The following is a 24,277-nucleotide window of genomic DNA, read 5'->3' on the forward strand; positions in this document are numbered from 1 at the left end:
CACACTGGGGCCGCCACTCTTCAGGGACTACTTTTCCCATGATGCCCCCAGAGTCTTCTGATTGGCCCTCTGCTGTGGCCAATTATGGGGAGGGAAACAGCGGGCAGGAAGCTGGGCGGCAGCGCAGGGAAACCAATTAGAGCCGCTCTCTCTCTCTTCGGCTGACAGAAAGGGGAGGGGGGGCGAGCGGGGGAGATACAGACAGCCGCATCTCTCCTCTCCCTGTCACAACGCTGCTGCTCAATTTACCAGAGAACTCCCCCTTTCTGTCAGCCGAAGAGAGAGAGAGCGGCTCTAATTGGTTTCCCTGCGCCACCGCCCAGCTTCCTGCCCGCTGTTTCCCTCCCCATAATTGGCCACAGCAGAGGGCCATTCAGAGAGAGAAGCAAGGCTTCACAGGGGCGGCTTGATGGCTTTCTGGCTCCCTCCGCACACGCGACGCCACGCCATTTCCCCGTTCTGCCTTGTGATATGACAGAGATCACTGCTCCCTGTCATCATGAGCAGTGATCGCTGTCATGTGACTAGTAGTCCATCCCCCCCACAGTTAGAATCACTCCCTAGGACACACTTAACCCCTTCATCGCCCCCTAGTGGTTAACTCCTTCACTGCCAGTGTCATTTACACAGTAGTCAGTGCATTTTTATGGCACTGATCGCTGTATAAATGACAATGGTCCCAAAATTGTGTCAAAAGTGTCCGATGTGTCTGTTATAATGTCGCAGTCCCAATGAAAATCTCAGATTGCCGCCATTACTAATAAAAAAAAAAAAAAAAATTAATAATAAAAATGCCATAAACTATCCCCTATTTTATAGACACTATAACTTTTGCGCAAACCAATCAATATACGCTTATTGCGATTTTTTTTTTTTACCAAAAATATGTAGAAGAATACATATCAGCCTAAACTGAGGAAAAAAATGTTTTTTTATACATTTTTTGGGTATATTTATTATAGTAAAAATAATTATTTTTTTTAAATTGTTGCTCTTTTTTTGTTGATAGCGCAAAAAATAAAAACCACAGAGGTGATCAAATACCACCGAAAGAAAGCTCTATTAGTGTGGGAAAAAAAGGACGTCAATTTTGTTTGGGTGCAATGTCGCACGACTGCGCAATTGTCAGTTAAAGCGATGCAGTGCTGAATCGCAAAAAGTGCTCTGGTCAGGAAGGGGTTAAAATCTTCCAGGGCTGAAGCGGTTAATCAGTACGGTTTTCGTACAAAAAAAATTGTAAGAGCAAGACTACGCATGCTCAGAAACGAAAGAATACATACAAAACTTTTCATTACATCACTTCTGAAGTTGTATTCTGTCGTACGAGAATTTTCGTATGGTGAGTAACCTTTTCACTTTCGACATGAGACGAGCATGCAACAAAAAACGGACAACGGTCATCCGAAAATCTGATCGCGTGTACGAAGCTTTAGCTGCCAATATGCAGAGCATTCCTGTTCCACTTCCTACATCCAAGATAACTTTGTCCTTGAACAAGTGTCTGTTGTGAAGCATTTAGTTTTGATAGGTCAGAGTTCGAACTTCATCTTCAACAATTTCTTGTGGATACCAAAGTTTACAAATGATTTTAAAGTAGTAGTCTTTAGAAGTCATCTCTTCAGCTGATGGTTTGATGCTGCTCTCTGGTTGGATACAGAGAACCTCCATGCTGCGGGTGCTTGCTTCCACCATGTTGCCAGCACCGAGTCTCCCTCGCCTGCTGCACTGCACACAACCAGAAGCCTATGAATGTAAAACAGGCTTCCTGTGAGAGAACTGCGACATGTAGCGAGGCCTGGCTCTATATGAATCCTTGGAGAACCCTGTCCACCACTTCAGCAAGTCAGATAGAACCTGCCTCATTTCCTGGCTCATCTCGCCCTTTCCTTCCTTCAATCGTGGAGACTCATCGTTACATGTGAGCATTATCTAGAATGGTCTGTATGCTTATGGAACACTCATTCCTCAGGGGTGGACAACTGCAACCCAATAGCTGATCCCAAGGCAAGTCCCTTCATGCCTCTGCCTCTGGGAGTCATGCTTGTAACTGTCAGTCTTGCAATGCCTCATGGGACATGTAGTTCCACAACAGCTGGAGGGCTTTAGTTGCCCACTCCTGCTCCAGACTGACATCCACCCATCAAAACTTTGTGATATTTGCATAACTCCTTACAAGTGCCAGCCTACTGCTTGCATTAGGACTGAGGGTTCTTGAGAGGTGTTATTTAGGCAGGGTGCTGTGATGTTGTCAGGAAGGTATATACACACCCAGCCATGATCTGCCTTTATTGTATAGAGAAACACAGAGACCCAGTGATGATGTCAAAGGGTCTAAAAAAAAAGGTACTGAGAACAGAAAGGTGTTTTTTTTTTTTTTTTTTTTTTTTTAAATGTCCTTAGCATGTTGATGAAAAGAGGAACCAGGAAGGCAAAACATAAGCATAAAAAATGTAAATTTCTCTAGTCATCTTCCAGGACGGCACACCTGAGAGATGAGAGGCTCCTCCCTACAGGAAACACAATCAATCGACAGCTGTTTTAAGTCCCCACCCTTCCCCTTGATCCTCAGTTTTTGATTGTGTTTCTCCCTACACAGCGAAACCGTTTGTTTTTTTCAAATGACCCGAAGCCTGGCGCTGGTGGTCCCCCCCTGGGAGCCGGACCAAATGCCTGGGGAAGGCCTACGGCCACATCACCCTGAAAGTGAAAGAGGGCGCCGCCTGCCCGATCTCGTAGGATCTCGGAGGCAAAGCAGGGTCGGGCCTGGTTAGTACCTGATGGGCCTCTGGGTCTGGCCGGATATAATTATCCTTCCTGGGGGGTTCCCCTATCCTTTCCTCAGGGGGGGCAGCAGAAACTGGAAGAGCCCCCCTGAGAGCTGAAGGCCCCTGGGTACAGTGGTGTCCCCAGAACTTCAGGGGCCTTTTTCCTGTCTCCCCCCCTTACCTGTCCGGGCGTCCGTTCAGACAGGGGTGCTGGCTGTCAGTCCTTTCCAGGGCCCCCGACTCCTGGGCCCCTGGTAGCCCGCGTGGGCTGCTGGGGAGGGCGCCGCTTGAACGACCCGCGTTCTTACCCAGGAGGGAAGGCTGAGAGTCAGCAGGAGGAGAAGGCACCAGTTCACTACGGTGGATGTCTGCCTAAACCACCTCCAGAATGGAATGAGGAACGTACGGCATTGCCCCCCCCCAGGTGTATATACTGACTGGCAGGACACAGCCTAACCTTGCAGCTCCCTATGGGGACAGTAGTTGGGGGGGGGCACTTTGGCGGCTATCCTCCTTGCGTGTGGACCATAAGGATGGAAAAGCAAGCCCGGTGGCTGTGGAAAAAGGGGAAGACTACAACGGTGAGTACTTTCCTTTACCTTGGGAATTTAGCTGCAAAATCCCCAATCCCAGCCTGATGGTTTCTGGGCATTTGAGATAATCTCCCCTGGGGTCTAGATTCAAATAGCCCAGAAGCTTCTGCTAAAAACACCAGCTACAGCTCCCTCTTACATCAGAGATGCTGTATGGTGGACAAGTGGTGCAGAGGAGCGAGTGTGCCTAAACCACCTCAGATGGGAAAGAGGTAGGTAAGGCATTTCTTCCCCTTCCCCCTGTATTTACTAAGTGGTGCAGTGCAGGACCTGGGGTTTGCATAACAAAATAGCCCAGAAGCTACTGCTAATACCACCAGCCACAGCTCCCTCTTACAGCAGAGACACTGTGGTTATCACAACAGTAGGTTTCCAACACTCTCCCTACATGTCCGGTTGTGGGACATTAGTAGGGATGAATAGAGCGAAGGGGGGGGAGGACCTGGTAGATACAAAGAGTTCCTTACAGGCCAGGTATACCACTGAACAATTTATGGATTGTGCAATGGTTGAAGGATTCAGGAGTAAGTTCTCCTGGTCAGCAGGTGCACTAGGTTATATGGCCCTATTAGCCCAGCTGCTAGGAATCTGAAGCCATAAGCCCCAACCTCCCACTCCACCTTTACGTTGTGGTTATATTGAAGTGCAGGAGGTAAGAAAAACCTTTTTGTTGGTTTGGGCTGCAGTCAACTCAGTGACAGATCTAAAGGCGATTTACCATAAATCGCTTCCTATATCCTTTAATTAAGGATTTTCTGTGCAAACATATGCAAGAGCTAGATAGATACATGATTGCTTGTTTAAGGCCTGCAGGTGGCTATTTTCCTCCAGGCTAAATTGGTGATCACCTTTTCTAGAGGCTGTCCTAAATTGGTCTCTAGGGCGGGGCTCATTGAGACTTTAGTTTCTGATCAGCCCCACCTGTGTGTGAGCTGACCAGCATTTGCTCAGTCTATGGAGGTAAGGTAGGACAACAGCTACTATAGTAAGGTGTCTAACCATTTTTAGAATTTGTTCCTTCACTGGGGGGTGAAGTGTTAGTATCTACAGCCCAGGCTATGCCTAGGGATCAAATTGCTCTGTTTGGTTATTGCATAAAGGGATTCACCAGTAGACCTCAGTAGTGAAGGTTTGTCCTTGCTGGGATATTTTGTGGCACAGCAGAAATACACATTGAGATTTGTGACATCTCTGCTCATAAGGGGTATAGTGCTGTACATCAGAAATGCACTGCACTGAAGCTTTGTTGTTGTCTGTTATATCCTAAAGGTACTGCCTTATTTGGCTACAGATCAGAAAAATACAACAGGGAAGGTGGTCTGTACTTTCTGGTCTTGTGACGCATGGCGGAAATGCACATCATTGAGTTTTATGACATCTCTGCTCATATTTGTTATATTGCTGCACATCAGACATACTCAAAATTGAGTTCTGTCTGGGGTTTTTTGTGTCCTGTATTACTGCCTTATTGGTTGCTTATTAGAAAGGCAGTAGTGAAGATTGATGGTCCTGAATTGTGGGGAAATACAAATTGAACCTGTGCCAGGGGTAGTACTGGTACTGCCTTTTGGTAATAGGTGCAGCCCCGCAAAGTGGCGTCAGGCTGACAGTGCTATTAACGGCAAAGGTTGCCGATTTTAGGCATGCGATTTTACATGTTGAGTCGCATGGCAAATCCCTTCAATATGGATGTGCTATGTCTATTCAGATTGTTATATTGTTGCACATCAGATATATACAAGATTGAAGGTTGTCTGTCCCTTTTATGTCTTACATTTACTGCCTTATTGGCTGCATATCAGAAGGGACACAGCAGTGGGGTTGCTTGTCCTTTTTTGATTTGTTTTTACTGCCTCAGCAGGGAGACACATTGAGGATGGTGGCGTATCTGCTCAGTATTGGTATATTACTACACATCAGACATACACAAAGATTGAAGATTGTTTGTGTCCTGTATGTTCTATATTTACTGCCTTATCGGCTGCATATCAGAAAGGCACAGCAGTGAGGGGTGTCTTTTCTGTTTCTCATTGTTCTACCTTGCTGCTCCTTAAGGATACACAGCAGGGGGTTGTTGGCTGCACGCCTCCAGGGAGATACAGCATTGGGGACCCCTCGCTTGTTCAACCTGAAAATTGCAAGTTACCTGCGACCTGTGTAATCTTGAGGTCTGTGGATCCAGAGAGCAGGGTCTGCTTGGTGGCGCCGCGACCTGGAGTTGCACAGACACAATTGGTTCCCATTGGAAGCCATAGTGTATGACTTTTCTCTTGCGTTTTTGCGGTTGCAGGTTGGGTCGCACAGGTGTGGGAGCCCTAAGTTTCCCTTCTGGTTGAGGTTTTGCTACACAAGAATAGACATCATGGAGTTTATTGCCTTACTTTGCAATACACCAGAAAGATCGCAGCTAGGAAGGCTGTCTGTTTTTATGTGGCTGCACAGCAGAAATACTCAACATTGAAGCTTGTTGGTGCTTTCTGTTTCAGATTCCCTTACTGCACTTCGGAAAAACACAATGCTGCAGGTTGCTTGGGTTCTTTCCATGTTGGTTCTATGTGACTGCACTACAGAACTGCATAGCAGAAAAGATATTGTCTTGTTATGTTGGTTTAGCTAGCCAGTACCATATTGATCTTATAACTGTATTTGGTGGTTCATCAGAAATACGCAACATAGAAGTTTGGGTCTTTCTGTCTTATATTTATTGCCCTGTTTTGCTGTACATCAGTAAAACTCCACCGTAAACAGGACTCCCGTCCTTTATGTGGATGTATGTATATGTATGTGTGTGTGTGTGTGTGTGTGTGTGTGTATATATATATATATATATATATATATATATATATATATATATATATATATATATATATATATATATATATATATATATATATATATTCTCTCTATCAGTTATGACCTAGCTAGCTGCACTTCAGAAACACGCAGCATTTAGGGTCGGTTCACACTGAGGCAGCACGACTTACAGCGCGACTGCCTCAGGCGACCCAGGACACGACTCAGCGGCGACTTGCGAAACTACTTCTGTATGGAAGTCAATGCAAGTTGCCCCCAAAGTCGTACAGGAACCTTTTTTCTAAGCCGGAGCGACTTGCATCGCGCCGATTTAGAACGGCTCCATTGCACAGAACAGGACACTACTTGTCAGGTGACTAGGTCGCCTGACAAGTCGTCCCAGTGTGAACCAAGACTGAGGGTTTGCGTGTGTCTTAATGTTTTTACAGATTGGCTGCACATCAGAAAACCAGACTGTGAGGACTGTTTGTCTACATTGAAGTTCAGATTTGGGTCTCTCCCATATTTGATATGTTGGTTTAGCTAGCCACACTCAGATACACATTATTGTCTATGCTTGTGTCCTTTTTGTCTAAATCTATTGTGCTGGGTCCACAATCTATGATCTTTTTTTAATTTGTGATATTAATAATGCATGTATCACCTTTTGTATTTCAGCCCTCTTTTCCGTGGAGGGGCCTGGAGTTCTGGCGGCAGACATCACATGTCAGAAAGCCTCAGCCCCATACATTCAGGAATGCTGGAACCATTTCCTAGGGTTGAAGCCCAGTAGGGTTATAGGACACTGGAGGAAGGCGATAAAGAATCACCCTGCTTAGTAAGAACTTGGGAAGTTCTGTTCAGAGGAGTATTATGACCTGAAGATGAAGTATAAAGATGTCCACCCGACCGAATAGGTTACGGCTCGGTGCATGGCCTTCATCTCACCCTTCTAGCAGAACTAGATGTAGCAGTATAAGTGTTATACTCCTGCTATGAGCTTTATTCTCCTGAAGTAGGCACTTTGGCGTAAGTAAAGCCACAGAGTGGGCATGCCTTAAACCCAGGGATCAAGCCTCGGTTAATCTATTACCCTTAAGTAGGCTTCCCTTTAGTCTTGGCTGATGTAAAGATAAAAATGAACAAAAAAGGTTGTCTGTTAGGGGCCCACCTTTTTTTGCAGTTTTAATTCCCTGAACAGGGTAGTGTTAGACAGGCCCTCTTAGTGATCAATTAGTGTCCTTGTCTTACAACACAGGTCTCTGATTAACCTTTAAGGGTTCTAAGTAGCACCTACAGGCACAATAGGCCAGGGTTGTTAGATGTGTGAGACAGGCAACATTGATAACCTACAAGTTTAACATGTTTTCTGATTCCATCTTTAAGAGCCCACTCCACCTAGGTCCTGCATCCGAAGCAGAGAAGGCAGGGACATCGGTAGAGTAGACATGCAGACCAGCTGCATGATCCAGCTATAATACCTTCATCAAGCATATGGAGTGGAGGTAAAACTCACTGCAGAACCAAGGTTCGCCAAGAGGGTCTTGCAGTGGTCCCACCCTAAGGTAGGCCTGAGGTACTTGATTATCCTCTCAGGTGTGCCGTCCTGGAAGATGACTAGAGAAAATTGACAGTTACTTACCGATAACTGTTTTTCTAGGATATCTTCCAGGACGGCAGGCCTACTTCCCGCCCGTTGGAGGAGGGAAAATGGTAGAACACTAGAAGGTGAGTACCTATGAGGAATGATTTCCCTTGTGAACCAGGTTCAGGAGTTACTTCTCTACAAACTGAGGATCAAGGGGAAGGGTGGGGACTTAAAACAGCTGTCGATTGTGTTTCCTGTAGGGAGGAGCCTCTCATCTCTCAGGTGTGCCGTCCTGGAAGATATCCTAGAAAAACAGTTATCGGTAAGTAACTGTCAATTTTTAAGTGTGAGGTCCTCTTAACACACACATCATGATAACAGCAGGTGAAACAAGTTTTATTACACATTACTTGGAATTTTGTGAGAATGTTAGAACTATATGGTCTACCTGTCAGGGCTGGGCTCAGCTTTTCCTTCTCTGAGCTGGCCGCTCAGCTGTCGGCTAATTGCCAGCTCCCATCTCTCTCCACAGTTACCCAGCAGTTGTTGATTCTGCTCGTCAGTCCTGCCTACTTAGTCGTCCAGCTCACTTGATCTCTGCCTTCGCCTTTGTCAACATCACAGAGACTTTCTCTTGCATTCCTGTTGAAGACTTGCTCGGCTGACGTTCCTTCTGGCTCCTGATCCTGCTTGCTGTATTACTACGTTTATCTCTGGCTCTCTGACATTTGCTTGGCTGACTATCCAATCCAGTTACTGAACTCTGGCTTGTTTTGACTGCGTTTTACTCTTTTTTACCTTATTATTATTATTATTATTATTATTATTATTAAACAAGTGTGATTTAACTTTACTTCTGTCTAGGTCTGATTCATGGTTCCTGATACTACCACATTGGCGGCTGGTGCTCCAATTTTTGGGGGGAACATAGTTTCCACATTCAGAATTATACTATCAAAATTAGCATGTGCTGTAAATTGCTTCCGGCATTGCTTCCGTTTCTTCTTGCCAGAGGCCACCATTTTGTTGAAGCCCAGAGCAGTCACTTTGTTACTGAGAACTCTCCCCCTCTCCTTGGTCTCAAAACCTATATGCCACTTTCTGTAATTTAAATGTGTGCATTTCCAGCCTGGCTTGTGTGTCTTGGCTTGGGTAGTAAGGGAGGCTGTAGAAACTTTTCAGTGCTGAAGGGAGGAAGGAGAGAATATCAGGAGGATAAGATAAGACGCTATCCTTTTAAATGTAACTCTTTTGTGTCTCCCTGGCAGCAGAGTTTGTCCTGTCACCTATGCTGCTTTTCTTTTCCTTCTCCCTAATCTGTGTTTGTTGGTCACAGTCTGTGTCATCTTGTTGTTTCCACCCCCCAGCAGCAGTAAATCTTGAGGCTATCCCAGATCGGCCTCTAGTGGCTCATTAATTATCAGCACAGTGCCAAGACTACAGGACAATTGAGGCTGAGCAGAGCAGGGTGAGACAGTGCCATACTGGATTTTAAACAGTATAGGCACTTATTTTTAAAATTTTACATAGCTATACCTGCAAAAGGGGCAGCATGAAGTGCTCTATCAGGACTTAACTTAAAACATTTGACCCTTCGGAAGGTTTAACCCACTTGATGACCAGGGCATTTTTTGCTATTCAGGACTGCTCTACTTTGAGGCTGCATTCACACTACAGCGTTTTGAATCGCTGGCAGATCTGCCCATGATTTGACAGCACCAAAGTGTGAATGACAAAACGCGGAACTCGCATTTGAGATACCATTCATTTGAATGACACCTCACATCGCAGGGTGGGTCTGCCGCGATTTGTCGTGCGATAAAACATGCCGCAATCGTGGCAACCCGCATCGCGGGACACATGTCGCTCAAAAAAAGGTTAAGGAGCTACTTTGGGGCAACACGCATCCCACGATTGCAGCACGTTTTATTTCACGACAATCGTGGCAAAGGTGTCATTCAAATGAATGGCATCTCAAATGCGAATTCCGCGTTTTGTCATTCACTTATCGGCGCTGTCAAATTGCGGCCAGATAGTGCTGTAGTGTGAATGCAACCTAAGTGGCAATTGCACGGTCATGTAACACTGTATCCAAAAAAAATTGTATCACCTTTTTCACACAAATAGAGCTTTCTTTTGGTGGTATTTGATCATTACTGTTTTTTTTTTTGTTTTGTTTTGTTTTTTGCGATATAAATGAAAAAAGACCGAAAAGTTTGAAAATAATAATATAAATATATATATATTTTGTTATAAAACATATCCCAATAAAATCTAATTTATTGGCAAATTTAGGCCAAAATGTATTTTGCTACATGTCTTTAGTAAAAAAAAAATCCCAATAAGTGTATATTATTGGTTTGTGTGAAAGTTATAGTGTCTACAAACTATGGTATAGACAGTATCTCACATAAGTGAGTCCCGTTCCCCCCCCCCCCCCCCCCCCTTACATTTTTGTAAATATTTTATTATATCTTTTCATGTGACAACACTGAAGAACTGACACTTTGCTACAATGTAAAGTAGTGAGTGTACAGCTTGTATAACAGTGTAAATTTGCTGTCCTCTCAAAATAACTCAACCCACAGCCATTAATGTCTAAACTCCTGCCAACAAAAGTGAGTACACCCCTAAGTGAAAAGGTTCAAATTGGGCCCAATTAACCATTTTCCCTCTCCGGTGTCATGTGGCTCGTTGGTGTTACAAGGTCTCAGGTGTGAATGGGGAGCAGGTGTGTTAAATTTGATGTTATCGCTCTCACTCTCTTATACTGGTCACTGGAAGTTCAACATGGCACCTCATGGCATAGAACTCTCTGAGGATCTGAAAAAAAGAATTGTTGTTCTACATAAAGATGACTTAGGCTATAAGAAGCTTCTCAAGACCCTGAAACTGAGCTGCAGCATAGTGGCCAAGACCATACATAGGTTTAACAGGACAAGTTTCACTCAGAACAGGCCTCGCCATGGTTGACCAAAGAAGTTGAGTGCATGTGCTCAGCTTCATATCCAGAGGTCGTCTTTGGGAAATAGACAAATGAGTGCTGCCAGCATTGCTGCAGAGCTTGAAGGGGTGGGGGGTCAGCCTGTCAGTGCTCAGACCATATGCCACACACTGCATCAAATTGGTCTGCATGGCTGTCGTCCCAGAAGGAAGCCTCTTCTAAAGATTATACACGAGAAAGCACAAACACAAACAGTTTGCTGAAGACAAGCAGACTAAGGACATGGATTATTGGAACCATGTCCTGTGGTTTGATGAGACCAAGATAAATTTATTTGGTTCAGATGGTGTCAAGTGTGTGTGTGGCGGCAACCAGGTGAGGAGTACAAACACAAGTGTGTTTTGCCTACAGTCAAGCATGGTGGTGGGAGTGTCATGGTCTGGGGCTGCATCAGTGCTTCCGGCACTGGGGAGCTACAGTTCATTGAGGGAACCATGAATGCCAACATGTACTGTGACATACTGAAGCAGAGCATGATTCCCTCCCTTTTGGAGATGACCACTGCCTTCCTAAAGAAGGTAAGGGTAAAGGTGATGGACTGGCCAAGCATGTCTGCAGACCTAAACCCTATTGAGCATCTGTGGGGCATCTTCAAACGGAAGGTGGAGGAGCGCAAGGGCTTTAACATCCACCAGCTTTGTGATGTCGTCATGGAGAAGTGGAAGAGGACTCCTTTGGCAACCTGTGAAGCTCTGGTGAACTCCATGCCCAAGATTGTTAAGGCAGTGCTGGAAAATAATGGTGGCCACACAGAATATTGACACTCTGTCCCCAATTTGGACATTTTTACTTAGGGGTGTACTCACTTTTGTTGCCAGCAGTTTAGACATTAATGGCTGTGTGTTGAGTTATTTTGAGGGGACAGCAAATTTACACCGTTATACAAGCTGTACACTCACTACTTTACATTGTAGCAAAGTGTAATTTCTTCAGTGTTGTCACATAGATATAAAAAAATATATACAAAAATGTGAGGGGTGTACTCACTTTTTTGAGATACTGTGTGTATATATATATATAAATATATATTTTTATCTCTCTCTCTATAATTTTTTTTTTCTGTCCGTAATAAATCAAATGGTCAAAAGTCTAGAGAATTGATTCTTTCTACTGTTTTGTCAATTTTAACCAAAAGATTACAAGCCTGCCCACCACGACAAGGTAGACTCTTTTAGGGCAGGAGCTACACTAAACTACACTATGCTAACCTACTCAAAGCTAATCATCCTATCTTTAGTATTGTATACCTGTTTGAATTAGGCCCTATCCTCTAACCCTGCCTTCTTGCTTCACAGATTTGTTTACTAAAATCTACATAAAAGCAATCCTTTACTTACACAAAATAGACATCAGATTTGGAATGACTGAAACTGTTACAATATGGTGGGTGATGTGGTGGTCAGCAATGATCATCCTAATTTCCTTACACATTTTCCCCTTCTTTGATCATTGTTGAGCACTCTTCCATATAAATCCATCCACATTAGCCTGGAATAACGCAGGTGAAGTGTACAAGATGGGAAGAGTCCCCAAGATTTGTCTATTACCTGATTAGATCTGTAGAGACACTAGGGGTATTTCCACCAATCTTCCACACATATTCTCACCTACTGATCCTCTAATGCAGATGGATGCACATACATTTGTCCCTTACTAGCCTACCAATTAAAAGGCAGTGTCCTTTCCTGTCTTCACACACACCTAGACAGGTAAGTTCTCATCGAGATGGGAGACATCTCCCCACCAGGAATGGAAAGGAATAGTACAAAGCCTTTAAACAATCATCCAGCTTTACAAAAGCTCACACTCTAACTAAATATGAAATAAGATGAATTCAGTGCTTCTTATTCTGGCCCAACTGGTGGCGTCCAGCTCCGGGTGGGTTCCAGGTGCAAACCAACATCCAGCTGCAAACTCCAGGTTTCTTTCACTAACTTGACACTGAGATTTGAGCGGGTTAAGTTGACATTCCTCCTGAAGGTCCCTCCTTTAAGTAGCGGAAGGCCGATCCCCAACCCCCCGCAGCCGGTACAGCATAAGGACCCAAAGATGAAGGTGGTACCCTACCCAGAGATCTCATCAATAGCTATGGGTCATCATAGAAATCTCCAGACTCATGGTCTGGCCAATCAAGTTGCCCCCTTCACACACTGAATAGCATCTTTCCAACATCACCCTAAACATCAGTCAGCTTTCTTACTTTCCAGATTTCTTTACCAAGATGTACAGTACTATTATTATGGATTTCTAAAGCAACAACCGTATATGCAGAACTTTAAAAGGAGACAGTACATTTACAATACAATGCAAGATGACTCAATACAATTTACTGATCCCCCAGTGCAGATAGATGCACATACATTTGTCCCTTACTAGCCTACTTTTAAAAGGCCGTGTATCTTCGTTCACTCACCAAGATGTATACACAGGCAAGCTAACTTGTAGATCATAGAAATCTTCTAAACATGAAAGCTACAAAAATTAAAATAATACCAACATGCAAACCAAAATGCAAACCAAACATAATATATATAATATATACCTGTAACTGTCTGTATCTTTTTGTTTATATATTTATATAGATAGAAAGATATCTATCTATCTATCTATATATGTATTTTTATTTTCTGTCCGTAATAAATCTAAGAGTCTTTTAGTTGAATCAAATGGTCAAAAGTGAAACTGTCTAGAAAATTGATTTTTTTTCTACTGTTTTGTCAATTTTAACCAAAAGAATACAAGCCTGCCCACCACGACAAAGTAGACTCTTTTAGGGCAGGACCTACACTAAACTACACTATGCTAACCTACTGGATGCTAGACATCCTATCTTTAGTATTGTATACCTGTTTGAATTAGACCCTATCCTCTAAACCTGCCTTTTTGCTTCACAGATTTGTTTACTAAAATCTACAGAAGAGCAATTCTTTACTTACACAAAATAGACATCAGATTTGCAATGGCTGATACTGTTACAATATGGCGGGAGATGTGGTGGTCAGCAATGATCATCTTAATTTCCTTACACATTTTCCCCTTCTTTGATCATTGTTGAGCACTCTTCCATATAAATTCATCCACATTAGCCTGGAATAATGCAGGTGAAGTGTAAAAGATGGGAAGAGTCCCCAAGATGTGTCTATTACCTGATTAGATCTGATTAGGCAAGTCTCCAGGGAGATGAACCATCGGTTGCAACCAAGAGGACTGGTGAGTGGCATGCACAGTCGGGAGGACTGGGGAGGCACACCTGAAAGGACTGGGAGAGTGCAGTCGGAGATGGGTGCAGAACCAGAGGAGAGGACTGTGGTGTCGTGGGCAGTGGAGTTGGGCAGCTGCAGCCAGGAGGGCTGGGAGGGCCTAAAGAGGGTTGACTGGGATCAGTAGCCGCATGTGGGTCAGCTAGTACCAGAACTTACTATTTTCTTTTTGCTACACCATAGGGGCCCGTGGTGCCTGCCTATAAAGGGCATTTGCTTTAAGCCTGGCTGGGACTACAGTGTTAGCTACAAAAGAGAGGAAGCGATGTGTAGGAGCAGTATGGAGTGTCACTCAGAAAATAGGAAGCGATGTGCAGGTGGTGTATGGAGCGATACTCAGAAGAAAGGAAGCGATGTGCAGGAGGATAAATGGAGTGATGTATATATAGGATGTATAGTCCTAAGTTCCAATGTTTGATCACCTGGGCATCTCATGAGTCCCTATCCAAGTTTAATATTCCCTCAATAAAACAAACAAAAACAAGATGCAAGGACTGCTTTATTGTCTGCCTGGCTGGGCAGGGTAACAGATGGACCAATATACTCAGCAGCCTCTATGGGGGTACCGTTTCACAATTTAAGCCATGCCCACATTTTGCAGTGGCTGTATCATGTCCACACACTCTCTGACCAACTCCTGTATCATGTCCGCACGCTCTCTGACCAACTCCTGTATCATGTCCGCACGCTCTCTGACCAACTCCTGTATCATGTCCGCACGCTCTCTGACCAACTCCTGTATCATGTCCGCACGCTCTCTGACCAACTCCTGTATCATGTCCGCACACTCTCTGACCAACTCCTGTATCATGTAAGCACACTCTCTGACCAACTCCTCTATCATGTAAGCACTCTCTCTGACCAACTCCTGTATCATGTAAGCACACTCTCTGATCAACTCCTGTATAATGTCCGCACTGTTGTGAATTCATGAAGAAATATATTTTATATTTACTGGCAGAAACATGAGAGATGCTTAGGCCTCACCAAGTAGATGAACTGTGATGTTAAATAGTTGAACTGTTGCCCTCTTGGGGACTTTTAGGATAAAATGGACATTCTCATGTTTGACCAAGCCTTTCTCTACTACCTCAAATATTGAAGACTTTTACAAGCATGTATTGTAAAGGAAGCTGTTGGAACAAAGACTATTCCTGTCACAAAACAAGGAGATATTTACATGGTATTGTGAATAAACAAAAACTGCCACAGGACACAAGGTGACATAGACTTTTATAGCATAGAGAAGCCTCACTCATTGTGTTCGAATGGAGAACTGTTTAAATAGCTAACACCTTGGCTAACAGAACCCATTGTATGAACTTTTAGGATGGCTTAGACAAACAAGTCAGTTCTAAACACCCAGTGGGAATGTTCAAGGTCCCTCTCAACACATTAGTGAAAGTTGAATATTGTGCTAGTCAAAAATAATATAAGGTATCAATAAGGTTATCATAAGTCATTTTAAACTATCTATGACATTGTAGGTCACAGAGACATTATAATGTTGGCGTCTGCGGACCCAACAACTTTGCTATGAAGAAAATGTATATGAAAGTGTGATTTTATAAGTAGAAGTGTTTTAACCACTTGCCGACCGCCGCACGACTATATACGTCGACAGAGCGGCACGGGCAGGCAAAAGGACTTACAGGTACGTCCTTGCCTGCCCGCGGGTGGGGGGTCCAATCGGACCCCCCCCCCGGTGCCTGCGGAGGTCGGCAAATCTCCCCCGGCGATCGGTGGTGAGGGGGAGGCCATCCATTCGTGGCCCCCCCCTCGCGATCGCTCCCAGCCAATGGGATCATTTCCCTGCCTCTGTATTGTACACAGAGGCAGAGGAAATTATGTCATCTCTCCTCGGCTCGGTATTTTCCGTTCCGGGCCGAGGAGAGAAGACTGCAATGTGAGTGCACAACATACTACACACACAGTAGAACATGCCAGGCACACATTACACCCCCGATCCCCCCCCGATCGCCCCCCAATCACCCCCCCCTGTCACAAACTGACACCAAGCAGGTTTTTTTTTTTGTTTTTTTTTTTTTTCTGATTACTGTATTGGTGTCAGTTTGTGACAGTTACAGTGTTAGGGCAGTGAGTGTTAGGCCCCCTTTAGGTCTAGGATACCCCCCTAACCCCCCCTAATAAAGTTTTAACCCCTTGATCACCCCCTGTCACCAGTGTCGCTAAGCGATCATTTTTCTGATCGCTGTATTAGTGTCACTGGTGACGCTAGTTAGTGAGGTAAATATTTAGGTTCGCCGTCAGCGTTTTATAGCGACAGGGACCCCTATATACTACCTAATAAATGTTTTAACCCCTTGATTGCCCCCTAGTTAACCCTTTCACCACTGATCACTGTATAACCGTTACGGGTGACGCTGGTTAGTTCGTTTATTTTTTATAGTGTCAGGGCAACCGCCGTTTATTACCGAATAAAGATTTAGCCCCCTGATCGCCCGGCAGTGATATGCGTCGCCCCAGGCAGCGTCAGATTAGCGCCAGTACTGCTAACACCCACGCACGCAGCATACGCCTCCCTTAGTGGTATAGTATCTGTACGCATCAATATCTGATCCGATCAGATCTATACTAGCGTCCCCAGCAGTTTAGGGTTCCCAAAAACACAGTGTTAGCGGGATCAGCCCAGATACCTGCTAACACCTGCGTTTTGCCCCTCCGCCCGGCTCGGCCCAGCCCACCCAAGTGCAGTATCGATCGATCACTGTCACTTACAAAATACTAAACGCATAACTGCAGCGTTCGCAGAGTCAGGCCTGATCCCTGCGATCGCTAACAGTTTTTTTGGTAGCGTTTTGGTGAAATGGCAAGCACCAGCCCCAGGCAGCGTCAGGTTAGTGCCAGTAGCGCTAACACCCACGCACCGTACACCTCCCTTAGTGGTATAGTATCTGAACGCATCAATATCTGATCCGATCAGATCTATACTAGCGTCCCCAGCAGTTTAGGATTCCCAAAAACACAGTGTTAGCGGGATCAGCCCAGATACCTGCTAGCACCTGCGTTTTGCCCCTCCGCCCGGCCCAGCCCAGCCCACCCAAGTGCAGTATCGATCGATCACTGTCACTTACAAAACACTAAACGCATAACTGCAGCGTTCGCAGAGTCAGGCCTGATCCCTGCGATCGCTAACAGTTTTTTTGGTAGCGTTTTGGTGAACTGGCAAGCACCAGCCCCAGGCAGCGTCAGGTTAGTGCCAGTAGCGCTAACACCCACGCACGCACCGTACACCTCCCTTAGTGGTATAGTATCTGAACTGATCAATATCTGATCTGATCCGATCAGATCTATACTGGCGTCCCCAGCAGTTTAGGGTTCCCAAAAACGCAGTGTTAGTGGGATCAGCCCAGATACCTGCTAGCACCTGCGTTTTGTCCCTCCGCCCGGCCCAGCCCAGCCCACCCAAGTGCAGTATCGATCGATCACTGTCACTTACAAAACACTAAACGCATAACTGCAGCGTTCGCAGAGTCAGGCCTGATCCCTGCGATCGTTAACAGTTTTTTTGGTAGCGTTTTGGTGAACTGGCAAGCGCCAGCGGCCTAGTACACCCCGGTTGTAGTCAAACCAGCACTGCAGTAACACTTGGTGACGTGGCGAGTCCCATAAGTGCAGTTCAAGCTGGTGAGGTGGCAAGCACAAATAGTGTCCCGCTGCCAGCAAAAAGACAAACACAGGCCCGTCGTGCCCATAATGCCCTTCCTGCTGCATTCGCCAATCCTAATTGGGAACCCACCACTTCTGCAGCGCCCGTACTTCCCCCATTCACATCCCCAACCAAATGCAGTCGGCTGCATGAGAGGCATTTTCTTTATGTCCTCCCGAGTACCCCTACCCAACGAACCCCCCCAAAAAAGATGTCGTGTCTGCAGCAAGCGCGGATATAGGCGTGACACCCGCTATTATTGTCCCTCCTGTCCTGACAATCCTGGTCTTTGCATTGGTGAATGTTTTCAACGCTACCATTCACTAGCTGAGTATTAGCGTAGGGTACAGCATTGCACAGACTAGGACACACTTTCACAGGGTCTCCCAAGATGCCATCGCATTTTGAGAGACCCGAACCTGGAACCGGTTACAGTTATAAAAGTTACAGTTACAAAAAAAGTGTAAAAAAAAAAAAAAAAAAAAAACACAAACAAAAATATAAAATAAAAAATAATAGTTGTCGTTTTATTGTTCTCTCTCTATTCTCTCTCTCTCTATTCTCTCTATTGTTCTGCTCTTTTTTACTGTATTCTATTCTGCAATGTTTTATTGTTATTATGTTTTATCATGTTTGCTTTTCAGGTATGCAATTTTTTATACTTTACCGTTTACTGTGCTTTATTGTTAACCATTTTTTTGTCTTCAGGTACAGCATTCATGACTTTGAGTGGTTATACCAGAATGATGCTTGCAGGTTTAGGTATCATCTTGGTATCATTCTTTTCAGCCAGCGGTCGGCTTTCATGTAAAAGCAATCCTAGCGGCTAATTAGCCTCTAGACTGCTTTTACAAGCAGTGGGAGAGAATGCCCCCCCCCCATCGTCTTCCGTGTTTTTCTCTGGCTCTCCTGTCTCAACAGGGAACCTGAGAATGCAGCCGGTGATTCAGCCAGCTGACCATAGAGCTGATCAGAGACCAGAGTGGCTCCAAACATCTCTATGGCCTAAGAAACCGGAAGCTACGAGCATTTTATGACTTAGATTTCGCCAGATGTAAATAGCGCCATTGGGAAATTGGGGAAGCATTTTATCACACCGATCTTGGTGTGGTCAGATGCTTTGAGGGCAGAGGAGAAATCTAGGGTCTAATAGACCCCAATTTTTTCAAAAAAGAGTACCTGTCACTACCTATTGCTATCATAGGGGATATTTACATTCCCTGAGATAACAGTAAAAATGATTAAAAAAAAAAAAAAAAATGAAAGGAACAGTTTTAAAATAAGATAAAAAAGCAAAAAAATAATAAAGAAAAAAAAAAAAAAAAAAAAAAAAAGCACCCCTGTCCCCCCTGCTCTCGCGCTAAGGCGAACGCAAGCGTCGGTCTGGCGTCAAATGTAAACAGCAATTGCACCATGCATGTGAGGTATCACCGTGACGGTCAGATCGAGGGCAGTAATTTTAGCAGTAGACCTCCTCTATAAATCTAAAGTGGTAACCTGTAAAGGCTTTTAAAGGCTTTTAAAAATGTATTTATTTTGTTGCCACTGCACGTTTGTGCGCAATTGTAAAGCATGTCATGTTTGGTATCCATGTACTCGGCCTAAGATCATCTTTTTTATTTCATCAAACATTTGGGCAATATAGTGTGTTTTAGTGCATTAAAATGTAAAAAAGTGTGTTTTTTCCCCAAAAAATGCGTTTGAAAAATCGCTGCGCAAATACTGTGTGAAAAAAAAAAATTAAACACCCACCATTTTAATCTGTAGGGCATTTGCTTTAAAAAAATATATAATGTGTGGGGGTTCAAAGTAATTTTCTTGCAAAAAAAAATAATTTTTTCATGTAATCAAAAAGTGTCAGAAAGGGCTTTGTCTTCAAGTGGTTAGAAGAGTGGGTGATGTGTGACATAAGCTTCTAAATGTTGTGCATAAAATGCCAGGACAGTTCAAACCCCCCCCAAATGACCCCATTTTGGAAAGTAGACACCCCAAGCTATTTGCTGAGAGGCATGTCGAGTCCATGGAATATTTTATATTGTGACACAAGTTGCGGGAAAGAGACAAATTTTTTTTTTTTTTTTGCACAAAGTTGTCACTAAATTATATATTGCTCAAACATGCCATGGGAATATGTGAAATTACACCCCAAAATACATTCTGTTGCTTCTCCTGAGTACGGGGATACCACATGTGTGAGACTTTTTGGGAGCCTAGCCGCGTATGGGACCCTGAAAACCAAGCACCGCCTTCAGGCTTTCTAAGGGCGTAAATTTTTGATTTCACTCTTCACTGCCTATCACAGTCTCGGAGGCCATGGAATGCCCAGGTGGCACAAACCCCCCCCAAATGACCCCATTTTGGAAAGTAGACACCCAAAGCTATTTGCTGAGCGGTATAGTGAGTATTTTGCAGACCTCACTTTTTGTCACAAAGTTTTGAAAATTAAAAAAAGAAAAAAAAAATTTTTTTTTTTGTCTTTCTTCATTTTCAAAAACAAATGAGAGCTACAAAATACTCACCATGCCTCTCAGCAAATAGCTTGGGGTGTCTACTTTCCAAAATGGGGTCATTTGGGGGGGGTTTGTGCCACCTGGGCATTCCATGACCTCCGAAACTGTGATAGGCAGTGAAGAGTGAAATCAAAAATGTACACCCTTAGAAATCCTGAAGACGGTGATTGGTTTTCGGGGTCCCGTACGCGGCTAGGCTCCTAAAAAGTCCCACACATGTGGTATCCCCGTACTCAAGAGAAGCAGCAGAATGTATTTTGGGGTGCAATTCCACATATGCCCATGACCTGTGTGAGCAATATATCATTTAGTGACAACTTTGTGCAAAAAAAAAATAAATAAATAAATTGTCACTTTCCCGCAACTTGTGTCAAAATATAAAATATTCCATGGACTCAACATGCCTCTCAGCAAATAGCTTGGGGTGTCTACTTTCCAAAATGGGGTCATTTGGGGGGAGTTTGTGCCATCTGGGCATTTTATGGCCTTCAAAACTGTGATAGGTAGTGAGGAGTAAAATCAAAAATGTACGCCCTTAGAAATCCTGAAGGCAGTGATTGGTTTTCGGGGCCCCGTATGCGGCTAGGCTCCCAAAAAGTCCCACACATGTGGTATCCCCATACTCAGGAGAAGCAGCTAAATGTATTTTGGGGTGCAATTCCACATATGCCCATGGCCTGTGTGAGCAATATATCATTTAGTGACAACTTTTTGTAATTTTTTTTTTTTTTTTGTCATTATTCAATCACTTGGGACAAAAAAAATGAATATTCAATGGGCTCAACATGCCTCTCAGCAATTTCCTTGGGGTGTCTACTTTCCAAAATGGGGTCATTTGGGGGGGTTTTGTACTGCCCTGCCATTTTAGCACCTCAAGAAACGACATAAGCAGTCATAAATTAAAGGCTGTGTAAATTCCAGAAAATGTACCCTAGATTGTAGGCGCTATAACTTTTGCGCAAACCAATAAATATACACTTATTGACATTTTTTTTACCAAAGACATGTGGCCAAATACATTTTGGCCTAAATGTATGACTAAAATTGAGTTTATTGGATTTTTTTTAGAACAAAAAGTAGAAAATATCATTTTTTTTCAAAATTTTCGGTCTTTTTCCGTGTATAGCGCAAAAAATAAAAACGGCAGAGGTGATCAAATACCATCAAAAGAAAGCTCTATTTGTGGGAAGAAAAGGACGCAAATTTCGTTTGGTTACAGCATTGCATGACCGCGCAATTAGCAGTTAAAGCGATGCAGTGCCAAATTGTAAAAAGTGCTCTGGTCAGGAAGGGGGTAAATCCTTCCGGGGCTGAAGTGGTTAAGTAACGAATTAGTATTAGGAAAAACATATAATCATGATTATAATCTTATAAGATTGTAGCCTACACTTAAGATAAACAAAAGTTCAGTGGAGATACCAGAAGTTATACAGGTATCCATATAGATAGTCATTTTTATGTAGTATTGATGAAATATATATCAATGTGTGTATTTCCTAGATAGACCAGTTTTACAGATATACATTTATAGAGATACAGTTATATAACCAAGTTATGTAATGATGATTAATCAAACTTATACTGAGTGTACTTTACATTAGACCGAGTACCAGAATATTTAAAGGTATATACTTATCCTTACCATTATACACCTTATGAAAATAGAACGCATTAATTTAAAAGGATGGACTCAAAACACGTGTGAGACACCTGGTGGTTGAAGGTGGTATTATTTGAACTCACTAAATTTCCAGAGGAAGTTAACCACTTCAGCCCCGGAAGGATTTACCCCCTTCCTGACCAGAGCACTTTTTACAATTCGGCACTGCGTCGCTTTAACTGCTAATTGCGCGGTCATGCAATGCTCTACCCAAACGAAATTTGCGTCCTTTTCTTCCCACAAATAGAGCTTTCTTTTGATGGTATTTGATCACCTCTGCCGTTTTTATTTTTTGCGCTATAAACGGAAAAAGACTGAAAATTTTGAAAAAAAATGATATTTTCTACTTTTTGTTATAAAAAAAATCCAATAAACTAAATTTTAGTCATACATTTAGGCCAAAATGTATTCGGCCACATGTCTTTGGTAAAAAAAATGTCAATAAGCGTATATTTATTGGTTTGCGCAAAAGTTATAGCGTCTACAAACTAGGGTACATTTTCTGGAATTTACACAGCTTTTAGTTTATGACTGCCTATGTCATTTCTTGAGGTGCTAAAATGGCAGGGCAGTACAAACCCCCCCCAAATGACCCCATTTTGGAAAGTAGACACCCCAAGGAAATTGCTGAGAGGCATGTTGAACCCATTGAATATTTATTTTTTTTGTCCCAAGTGATTGAATAATGACAAAAAAAAAAAAAAATTTACAAAAAGTTGTCACTAAATGATATATTGCTCACATAGGCCATGGGCATATGTGGAATTGCACCCCAAAATACATTCAGCTGCTTCTCCTGAGTACGGGGATACCACATGTGTGGCACTTTTTGGGAGCCTAGCCGCGTACGGGGCCCCGAAAACCCAGCACCACCTTCAGGATTTCTAAGGGCATACATTTTTGATTTCACTCCTCACTACCTATCACAGTTTTGAAGGCCATAAAATGCCAAGATGGCACAACCCCCCCCCAAATGACCCCATTTTGGAAAGTAGACACCCCAAGCTATTTGCTGAGAGGCATGGTGAGTATTTTGCAGCTCTCATTTGTTTTTGAAAATGAAGAAAGACCAGAAAAAAAATTTTTTTTTTTTCTTTTTTCAATTTTCAAAACCTTGTGACAAAAAGTGAGGTCTGCAAAATACTCACTATACCTCTCAGCAAATAGCTTGGGGTGTCTACTTTCCAAAATGGGGTCATTTGGGGGGGTTTTGTGCCACCTGGGCTTTCCATGGCCTCCGAAACTGTGATAGGCAGTGAAGAGTGAAATCAAAAATTTACGGCCTTAGAAAGCCTGAAGGCGGTTCTTGGTTTTCGGGGTCCCGTACGCGGCTAGGCTCCCAAAAAGTCCCACACATGTGGTATCCCCGTACTCAGGAGAAGCAACAGAATTTATTTTGGGGTGTAATTTCACAAATCCCCATGGCGTGTTTGAGCAATATAACATTTAGTGACAACTTTGTGCAAAAAAAAAAAAAAAAAAAAAAAATTTGTCTCTTTCCCGCAACTTGTGTCACAATATAAAATATTCCATGGACTCGACATGCCTCTCAGCAAATAGCTTGGGGTGTCTACTTTCCAAAATGGGGTCATTTGGGGGGGTTTGAACTGTCCTGGCATTTTATGCACAACATTTAGAAGCTTACGTCACACATCACCCACTCTTCTAACCACTTGAAGACAAAGCCCTTTCTGACACTTTTTGATTACATGAAAAAATTATTTTTTTTTGCAAGAAAATTACTTTGAACCCCCAAACATTATATATTATTTTAAAGCAAATGCCCTACAGATTAAAATGGTGGGTGTTTCATTTTTTTTTTTCACACAGTAATTGCGCAGCGATTTTTCAAACGCATTTTTTGTGGAAAAAACACACTTTTTTAAATTTTAATGCACTAAAACACACTATATTGCCCAAATGTTTGATGAAATAAAAAAGATGATCTTAGGCCGAGTACATGGATACCAAACATGACATGCTTTACAATTGCGCACAAACGTGCAGTGGCAACAAAATTAATACATTTTTAAAAGCCTTTAAAAGCCTTTACAGGTTACCACTTTAGATTTACAGAGGAGGTCTACTGCTAAAATTACTGCCCTCGATCTGACCTTCGCGGTGATACCTCACATGCATGGTGCAATTGCTGTTTACATTTGACGCCAGACCGACGCTTGCGTTCGCCTTAGCGCGAGAGCAGGGGGGACAGGGGTGCTTTTTTTTTTTTTTTTTTTTTCTTTATTATTTTTTTGCTTTTTTATCTTATTTTTAAACTGTTCCTTTCATATTTTTTTTTAAATCATTTTTATTGTTATCTCAGGGAATGTAAATATCCCCTATGATAGCAATAGGTAGTGACAGGTACTCTTTTTTGAAAAAATTGGGGTCTATTAGACCCTAGATTTCTCCTCTGCCCTCAAAGCATCTGACC

The sequence above is a fragment of the Aquarana catesbeiana genome, linkage group LG04 (assembly GCF_042186555.1).
Source record: "Aquarana catesbeiana isolate 2022-GZ linkage group LG04, ASM4218655v1, whole genome shotgun sequence".
In the NCBI taxonomy this organism is placed as follows: domain Eukaryota; kingdom Metazoa; phylum Chordata; class Amphibia; order Anura; family Ranidae; genus Aquarana; species Aquarana catesbeiana.